The sequence below is a fragment of the Lepisma saccharinum genome, chromosome 2 (assembly GCF_977018435.1).
Source record: "Lepisma saccharinum chromosome 2, izLepSacc3.1, whole genome shotgun sequence".
Lineage (NCBI taxonomy): Eukaryota > Metazoa > Arthropoda > Insecta > Zygentoma > Lepismatidae > Lepisma > Lepisma saccharinum.
The window spans coordinates 179296770-179306421 of NC_139230.1; the positions used below are offsets into that span (position 1 = coordinate 179296770).

The following is a 9652-nucleotide window of genomic DNA, read 5'->3' on the forward strand; positions in this document are numbered from 1 at the left end:
TTATGCTACACCTTCTTTCTGAGACTTTTCCTTTGGAGACTCCTTATTTTAGTGATCTGTCCTCTGCCACCCACTTTTTATCATATGCTACACAGTCTTTTATAGACTCGTGCTTTGGAGACCTGTCCTTATGCTACACAGTCTTTTTGAGACTTGTCCATTGGAGACCCATTCTTTCAGAGACCTGTCCTTATGTTAAAGACTAGTTTTATGACCCGTCCATATGGTACGCAGTCTTTTTGAGACTTGTCCTTTCGCGACCCGTTCGTTAAGTGACCTGCTCTTATGCTACACAGTCTTTTTGAGATTTGTCTTTTGCTTACATGTTCTTGTAGCGGCTCGTCTTATGGCGACCGTTCTTTTATCGGTCTGCCCTAGGGCGATCGTTCTTTTAAAGGCTTGTTTTTTCGGTGACCCAGTTTTTTTGCAACCTGCCGCTACATTATTTTCTTGAAACTTGTCCTTTGGCGACCCGTGTTCTTAGCAACCTATCCTTATTCTACACAGTCTTTTTGAGACTTGTCCTTTGGCAACCCGTTCTTTTAGTGATCTCTCCATATGCTACCCAGTCTTTTTTCAATCTGTCCATATGCTACTCATTGTTTTTGAGACTTGTCCTTTGCCGATCAGTTTTTTTTAGTAACATGTCCTTATGCTAAAACGTATTTTTACAACCTGTTCATATGGTATACCCAACAGTGAAAGAAATAGTAGGCAAATTGTCCATCACCATTTTCATTCAGTCCGCTTTCCAGAATGTGGTGATCATGAAAGACATCAATAGGTAGAGGGCTACATCTGCTGTGTATGAACATAGATTCATTTCTTAAAACAACAAAGGGTGTGGATTAAAGCGCAGTAAAATTGTAATGGAGAATTTGCCTATCTTTTGTCGTTGACTCTATAATTTGTTTTTGAGACTTGTACTTTAACAACGCGTTCTTTTAGTGATGTGTCCATATGCTACACAGACTTTCTGAGACTTCTCCTTTGGCGACCCAGTCTTTTTGCGACCTGTCCATATTGTCTGAAGTGTTTTTGAGACTTATCCTTTGGTTCTTTTAGCAACGTGTCCTTATGCTACCAACTATTTTCACGACCTGTCCATATGGTACAAAGTGTTTGTGAGACTTGTTCCTTGGCCACCAGTTCTTTTAGCGACCTGTCCACACGCTACCCAGTCTTTTTGCGAACTGTCCTTATAGTATAGAGTACTTTTGAGACTTGTCTTTTGCAACCCGTTGTTTTAGCAACCTGTCCTTATGCTTCCGACTATTTTTGCAACCTGTCCATATGGTACAAAGTGTTTGTGAGACTTGTTCCTTGGCCACCAGTTCTTTTAGCGACCTGTCCACACGCTACCCAGTCTTTTTGCGAACTGTCCTTATAGTATAGAGTACTTTTGAGACTTGTCTTTTGCAACCCGTTGTTTTAGCAACCTGTCCTTATGCTTCCGACTATTTTTGCAACCTGTCCATATGGTACAAAGTGTTTTTGAGACTTGTTCCTTGGCCACCCGTTCTTTTAGCGACCTGTCCACATGCTACCCAGTCTTTTTACGACCTGTCCATATGGTACAAAGTGTTTTTGAGACTTGTTCCTTGGCCACCCGTTCTTTTAGCAACCTGTCCACATGCAAATAGGCAGGCAAAAAGGCATTTATAATGTGGAAAATAGGCACTAAAAATGAAAAAAAAGGCAAAATAAACCGAAAAAAGGCACATTTGGAAGTCGTTTACTTTTATCTATAATTTCTGGCAAAATGTTAAAATCTACATTGGGAAGAGCATTTCAATTTTCTCCGTCTTGATTGCACATAACTACAAGGTGTTTTTTTAAGTTCTCAATATTCATTGATAGTCATCTGTCAGAGAGAATGTTTTTCATAATAGAAAATGATCTTTCTACTTCGACAGAAGTTATTGGAGCATACATAAAACAAGCTGGACTAATTCCGGTAACAGCATTTTCACCTTTTAGAATATCACATATTGTTTTCAATTGCTTTAAGTCCTCCTTTGCACTCGCTACCCGCTTGCACTTTTCCACAACAGCTGACCCCTTTTCTACTGGCACTTCCATCATCTGCTGCATAGATTCCTCGAAGATTTTCATGGATGCTATAAGAGTCTCACCTCTTTCTTCTAGCTTTGTAATTGTCTCTGGCAATGCACCATAATGTGCAAAAATAAACGACAGTTCATTCTTCAGTTCTGAATAGCACAGGAGTTTTTCACTTCACAAATTGAAGCCGCTTCATTTTCTGGAAGAGCATCGATCACCTTACTATTTTTTCAAGGTTGTTAGCATAATATAAGCTGCTGATATCCAGGTTCCCCATCTTGTCAAGACTGGTTGCGGAGGTAAACTAAGTTCAGGCGCAACTTCCTGAAATTTTCGGGTTCGAGAGGGAAATTTCAGAAATATCTTCTTTGTGTTCGAAATCAACCTATCCATTTCTGGGTGCAACACTCTAACTTCTTCGGTGATTCTGTGCATTGCGTGAACTACACATGTGATATGAAGCATGTTCGGGAAGAGAATTTTCAATGCTATGGCAGCCTTCTTCATATAGCGAGGTGCATCACTACACCATCTGGCCAGAGCAGAAGTAGGGAATTTGAGAATAACTGAGCTTTTGACGAACCATTGGCTCTCTCTAGTTGTTCTGACGTGGGAAGAAATGACGAGGATTCTCCGCATGTTGGTTCCATAGTTCCTGTGATGACGTTGGCTATGTAGCATCCCATACCGTTAGTACTTTCATCTATTGAAATCCAGATCATCTTTCCAACAACTTCAGCATGAGTTCTTCGCAGAGCTTCTTCGTAGCAGACGCTTAAATATGTTTTCCGCAGCTTAGATTCCGACGGCACCGTTTCTTTAGTGTATTTCTCCAGGAATTTCCTCAGTGACTTGTTTTCCACTTTCCAGAACGGTATTCCTGCTTCCATGAAAGCTTTGCACAGTTCAAGAGACAACTGAGATTGCCTGTTGGATGAAGTGCCCACTGTTGATATTAGTGATATCTTCTTCTGTCCGATCATTTTAGCAGCTGCAGTTTATGTTTTGCTGTTGACACATGCTGAGATATAAAGTATTTTTTCTCATGGTTGATTGTTTTTTCACATATCTTGCAGAGAAGAATAGTACCGTCTGTCGAAAATGTGCAGGTGTTCAGCAACAGGTTTTCAGCAGTCAATCATGCACAAGGAAATGTTAACCGAAAGGCAATATCCTAACTCAGCATGAAATACTTTTTCCTCACACTTTTCTCCTTCAGCAATGTTGAAACATACCTGAGTTTAATATTACTTAAATAAGGCGAAAATTATTCACATAATAAACGGAAGAAAAATAAATGCCAACAACGTTTTCTGGGAGAAAAATAATTTATATACACATATTTTTTTAAAAAAAATGGTCAATTTTCATTGAAAAAGGCAAAAAAGGCATTATAATTAAAAATAGGCACTGGGGTCTCAAACAGACAAAATAGGCAAAATGAAAAGGCTTCTAAAACATTCGAAACAACATAAAAAACGTATATCCGGAAAATTTTTATCAATATATGCATTTTGCCAAACTTCCGGGCTCTACTCATGAGAGATGGTCATTAATCTCTCACTGAGTAAAGTTAATGTCCAATATTATGAAATAAAATACTAATAATAAATACGTAAATATTTTAATATCATATTTACTCGAATCATTCAATCATAAAAGCAAATCACTTTCTTCAAGAATTGACTTTTCTCTGCCAGCCCTGCTACATTTTCACTTTCCATCTACTGATTTATACGAGGGGTGGCCAGAAGTAATTTCCGATTAGTAGGGACATTGATTTTTCGCAAACGCCAAAACCGTGCAAAATGGTAATTGCTGCGAAGTTATGTTTAGGAATGTGCAGTGATGTCTGGACACATTTTTTGCCCGTTTGAAATATCGAAATAATGCGAATTTGGCATAAAATGCGAATTGTTGGTGTTTTTAGCGATTTTTTTAAAAAGAAATGTCCTAAAACAATGAAAAATTTGATGAAATCCAACATTCTTGTCTTTTCTAGGACATGTTTGTGTACATAGAACATGCAAGTTTTCCAACATCATTCCACGCAGATGAGCACAATGGCTATTCTCTCTTCTATAGAGTTCACTTGGAAAAAAGGAAAGATTTGTCATTAGTTCATTGAAATGTTAAGTGACTTTATAGACACCCTGTATTTCTTAGTCAATCACTCTTCACTCTTATCTCATTCAGTCGTAACCTTAAAAATAATCAAGTATTTTATTTTAAACTTACTGCATATGACAGAATTCCGTAATCCTTCCCTAGCTTGTGAATTGTAATAATTTTCCAAATTCACTATTTTGCAGTTTGAATTAATATCATAGAGAATAGAGAAATTAGTTGATTTCATTGAAGATAATATTGGTACTTAACACAACCATACGTGGATCTGTATGAGTTTATTATTTCCATTTGCAAAAACATCGATTTAGTTTAGTTTGTAATTGTCAGGGAAAAATGTAAATTTTGTCCTGAAAAACCTGGAAAAGTCGGGGAATTTCATTTCTGCTTGTTTGTAGCCACCCTGTTGTACTACTTTACTGCTTTCCTTACGCATTCCACTGAACTCAGCATCATATCACTTCTATCAACGGCACCCATGTACTTGTTATAATGAACCATACATTTTGGCTTCTTTATTGGCACCTTCGTAGTCCTGTCCACTTTACCAGTATCTGCCATTTCATTGGTATGTAGTGTTGTCAACATGCGTACTTCCCTCTTATCACACCATTTCAAAGCAATCATTTCTTTCGTAGCCTTAGATTGAGTTTCTTCTCTTTTCAGGATCATCAATATCAGTGTTCTCATCTGATTCACCATATAAATCATTGTCTGACTCATCACTTTTGTCATTTGTAATAAATTCAGCAATTTCAGCATCAGTAAGAGCACTCATACTTGTGCGACTAGAAGCCATTGCAAACAATAATAGTGCGCAAAGTATACAAAACAATGACCGTTCTCACTATAGATGGCGGTAGTTATCAACAACAAGTTTCACAAACTCACATGGCAATTCCACAACTCAAAAAAACATAGGCCAATCTTTAGGACCAGTATACTCGCCTGTAGCAGAGCTTAGAGGTTTCAGTATAAATGAACATAGTTGCTTTGTACCTCCCAAGATGGCAGTAGCTATAAGTGGTCAACAAATTTGAACCTGCATTGTGCTGATGCCAATCTAAAAATAGCGAACTAGTTGGGCGAGTATACATGTCCATAGCATATGAGTGTATTATTCCTTGGATGAGTATACTCGCTGGTAGCAGTGAAAGGGTTAATTATGTCCTTTTGTGTTTAAAATTGACAGTGCTTTCCTCCAGGTGTACCACGAGTGAGTGCAGTGTTTCCAACCTCACAATAGTTTTTCGGATTCCAATTTTAACATGCCAAATCGCAAGTATTCTCTTAAATTATTCCTCATTCTTGAGTTTTCCATTTTGTTCTCTATTAATCTGTTGGGCAAATATAGTTTCTGACTTCATGTTATAAACAGTAATGTAAATCTTACACCATAGAGTTTCTCGCCTAGTAGAGGGACCTGCAGTAAAGTTGTCTACTCTCTGCTGGTTCTCAAGAGCTATGTTGCCACATTAACGATTTCTAAACTTAGAAAACTTTGAGGGCAGTCAAGTAACTTTTGTTGAAGTGTAAATATATCTTCAATATTTTTTTTTTATGACTTCAGTCCGGATACTTATTGGACAAACCTTGTATGGCATGGCAATTTCACTCAAAAATTGAAGGACACCATATTTTAATTTGTAACTCAACAATAACCATGTTTTACACCCTGGCCCTTCAATTATAATTTTTAATTATTTCATTTTCTTCTTTGTGTTAGAAAATGAAACAAGATGAACTTTAAGTGATTTTTTTTTTTTCATTTCTAGGCCTACTTTGATGTTCATCAGGCACTAGTATATTGGACAGAAGTACATAACATGAGCAGGGCTGATAATTAGACAAATACACCAATGGGCTGTACATTGACAGACTCTTCCGGTAGCTACACCAGGCTCCCGTTCCTCATTTGGTTGCCCTAAGCTTTACTTTGGAGTGCAATGGAATATATATGCAAACATTATTTTCACTGAAGGTAAGAGTTTCTCATGTAAATTGATAATAATAATGTGTTTAGTAAACCTTTAAGATTATGTAAGTCATAAATTTCTGAAAATTACAGTCCCCTGAACCTAAGAATTAATGTATTAATCTTCTGGCAGTGCACAGCAGCAATTAACATGCCATTTCTTGAAAACTACACACGATATATCAATTCTATCTTTTTTTTATCTTTAGATGTGACATAGCTCAAGATATGTACTTCCGGAGTAAAGAGGTTTTGATCAACTAACTTCTTTCATTCTTTTTTTATTACCAAGTTGGTACAACTTTCCAGGTGTGCCTCAAAATTTGGTACTTGCTGATATTAGTGGTATACTTTACCTTACCATCTGGCCCTACAGCCCTTTGTGGGCCTTGGCCTCTTCCACGATGTGCCTCCAGTCTTCTCTATTTTGTATTCTTCTCATCCATTCTCTTATTTTTATCTTCTTCAGGTCCTGGATGACTTCCATCTCTCCATCTTGATTTTGGTCTCCCTTGATTTTGTCTTTTCGGTGTTTACCTGTAGTCCTACTTTCTCTGTTTCTTTTTGTAGTTCTTTAAATACTTGTCTCATTGAATTATTTTGTCCTTGCTATGATAGTTACAACATCTGCATAGGTGCAGATTTGACTAGTCTTGGTAAATATTGTCTGTGTTTTGTTAATTGCACTAACGGCTCTGTGAAGTGCAATGTTGAAAAGGGTCTCCCTGTTTTACTCCGTGTTGATGTAAAACGGAGTGCTTATCTCATCAGTTTTGACTTTTGCTATTGTATGCTGAGTGATCATTTTTATTAGTCTCACTACTTTATCTGGATGGTTTAATTGTCTCATAATCTGCAATAATTATTTTCTTCTTACACTGTCAAAGGCCTGTTTGAACATGTAAAGGGTTATATCATATTCATAGTGTTTTTCTGTTATCTGTCTTGTTACAAATAGTTGGTCTGCTGTACTTCCATTTGATCTAAATCCACACTGGTATTCATCTAGAATCCACTCTGTATAGTTCTTTATTCTCTCATTCCTGATAGTATTTTGTACGTTACATTCAGTAATGTAATGCCTCTGTAATTTGAGCATTTCAGGTTGTCTACTTTTTTATGTATTTGACATATGATGCTGATTCTCCACACTGCAAGCCTTTTCTCCTCATTCCATATGCTGCTAATTAGCTCTGTTATTTCATCTATCATACTTCCTCCTGCATACTTTATCATTTCATCCATGATGTCATCACTTCCAGGGAACTTGGGTTTTAACTTTTTTATCATCTTCTCTATTTCCTTTTTCCTAGGTACCCTACGTAAATTTCTGTATTTTCGTTTATCTACTTGTGTGTCTATGGTATATCTTTTTCTGTGTTAAGTTGTTCTTTGAAGTATTTTACCCACCTGGTGATCACTTCATTTGTTCTGTTACTATTTCTCCATCCTACTTCTCTCTGTTGGTATTCTTTCATCATTTTGTTAATCGCAGCATAGAGTTTTCTAGTTTCATTCTGTTTATTGAAATGTTCAATTTTTACTATCTTACTCTGTATCATCTGTTTCTTCTTTCTCTTGCACATTTTATTTTCCTGTCTTCTCAGATCTCTGTATTTTTGATAGTTATTCCTAGTTGTCCTTGGTAACATGTTTTCTCTTGCTGAATTTTTCTTCGTTATTGCATTTCTGCACTCTTTATCAAACCTCTCTTCATTTCTTCTGAGGGTGATTCCATGTCAAATCAACCAGTGCATAAACCTTTGATGTCATGGATTTGGCTAAATTTTGGTGTACATGTTTCTTTTCATCTGAAATATATATATATATATATATATAAAGTGAAAGAGGAGAAAGGAAACACTCACCAGACAAAGAAAAAATTCAAATTTTCGTGATGGTGTATCACATCTTCAGGAGTAGAGAGACGTTGTATAACTAAGCGACAAGAGGGAAGAGTAAGCATGACCTGCAGTGTTGCCAGGTCCCGAAGAAAAAGAAAGGGAAAAAAAAGGGTTGACAGTACCAAAAGAAAAAAATATATAAAATAAAAAAAATGGTTCTTTCGCCTGGCTTGTCGAAAACTGAGTGGTGGGGGGGGGGGGTTGGTTGGGAAAAGGTGGTGGTGAGGGTGAGGATAGGGGATGAGAGGCATTACTGGGTGGCCTTGTTCAGGCCTGGAGGTGTGGTTGCATTCATGGTCGATATGTAGGCCCTCTTCCATCTTCTACGTATTGAGGTGTTGGTGGATTGGGGCAAGGAGTGGACGATCGCTACCTGGAAGCAGTCATTAAAAGGAATATTGTGGTGATTGGTGTGAATAGCAACAGCAAAGTCCAGGTTTTGGGTAGAGGAGCGGTGGTTGTTGATGCGGAGGTTCAGGGCTGTGGATGTTTCCCCCAGGTAGAAGCTCCCACAGATGTTGCACGTGAGGATATAAATTAGGTTAGAGCTGTTGCAGGTTCCTTTGGGGTAGAGGGTGAATTTGCCGGTGGCAGTGTGGATCTGGAGGGTGCGGGAAGTGACAAATATGGGGCAGGTTTTGCACCTTGGGTGGTTGCATTTGTGGGCAGGTGCGAGTTGATTGTGAGTAGGTGGATTGTGGTGGACCAGGATGTTTTGGAGATTGGGAGGGCATTTGAAGACAACTCTGGGCTTGTCGGGGAAGATATTTCTGGTGTCAGGATCACTGTCCAGGATGGGAAGGAGGGAACGTAGAGTGTGTCTGATTTTGTTGAGGTGGGGGTGATATTGGGTGACAAGTGCACGGGGATTGGTGGCAGGTTTCTTGGTGGGAGTGTATGAAGCAGCTCTGGATATTTGTTTGGTGACCAGGGTGGAAGGATATCCACGGTTGGTCAAGGCTTGGTGTAAGCAGAGGTTATAGTTCTGTCGGGAGGTGGCTGAGGTGTTGAGGTGTTGACCTCTGAGGGCCAGGGAGAATGGGATGGCTTTCTTGGTGTGGAACGGATGGGAGCTGGAGAAGTGTAGGTATTGCATATGGTTGGTAGGTTTGATGTGGATGGAGGTTTCCAAATGTCCTTCCTTCATGTGCACGTCCACATCCAGGAAGGTGATTTGGTTGGTGGAGTGAGTCCAGGTGAAATTGATGGAGCTGAAGTGGTTAAGTTTGTCTAGGAAGGTGGTCAGGGAAGGTTCTCCATGCATCCAAAGCATGAAGATGTCATCGATGAAACGTAGCCAGAGGAGAGGTTTGAGAGATTGAGTCTCCAGGAACTCTTTTTCAACTTTGCCCATGAACAGGTTGGCATAGGATGGGGCCATTCTGGTACCCATGGCTGTGCCCCGGATTTGGAGGTAGTGCTTGTCCTCGAAGGTGAAGTTGTTGCACGTGAGGACAAGGTGAGCTAGATGGGTCAGGAAATTAGTGCTGGGGTTGTGGGGTTTTGGTCTGTTGTTAAGGAAGGATTCTATGGAGCAGAGGCCATGGGAGTGAGGTATGTTGGTATAGAGAGAAGTAACATC

General features: G+C 38.8%; 1 long non-coding RNA gene across 2 annotated transcripts in view; it reads left to right on the forward strand.

The window, feature by feature from the left end:
• Window positions 1-9652, forward strand: part of LOC145980714 (uncharacterized) — a 73088-nt gene that overhangs the window by 50189 nt on the left and 13247 nt on the right. For both annotated transcript variants that reach the window (XR_014440872.1, XR_014440874.1), the window contains exon 4: window positions 5967-6172. This is a non-coding gene — a long non-coding RNA (uncharacterized LOC145980714). The remainder of the gene's footprint in view (window positions 1-5966; window positions 6173-9652) is intronic.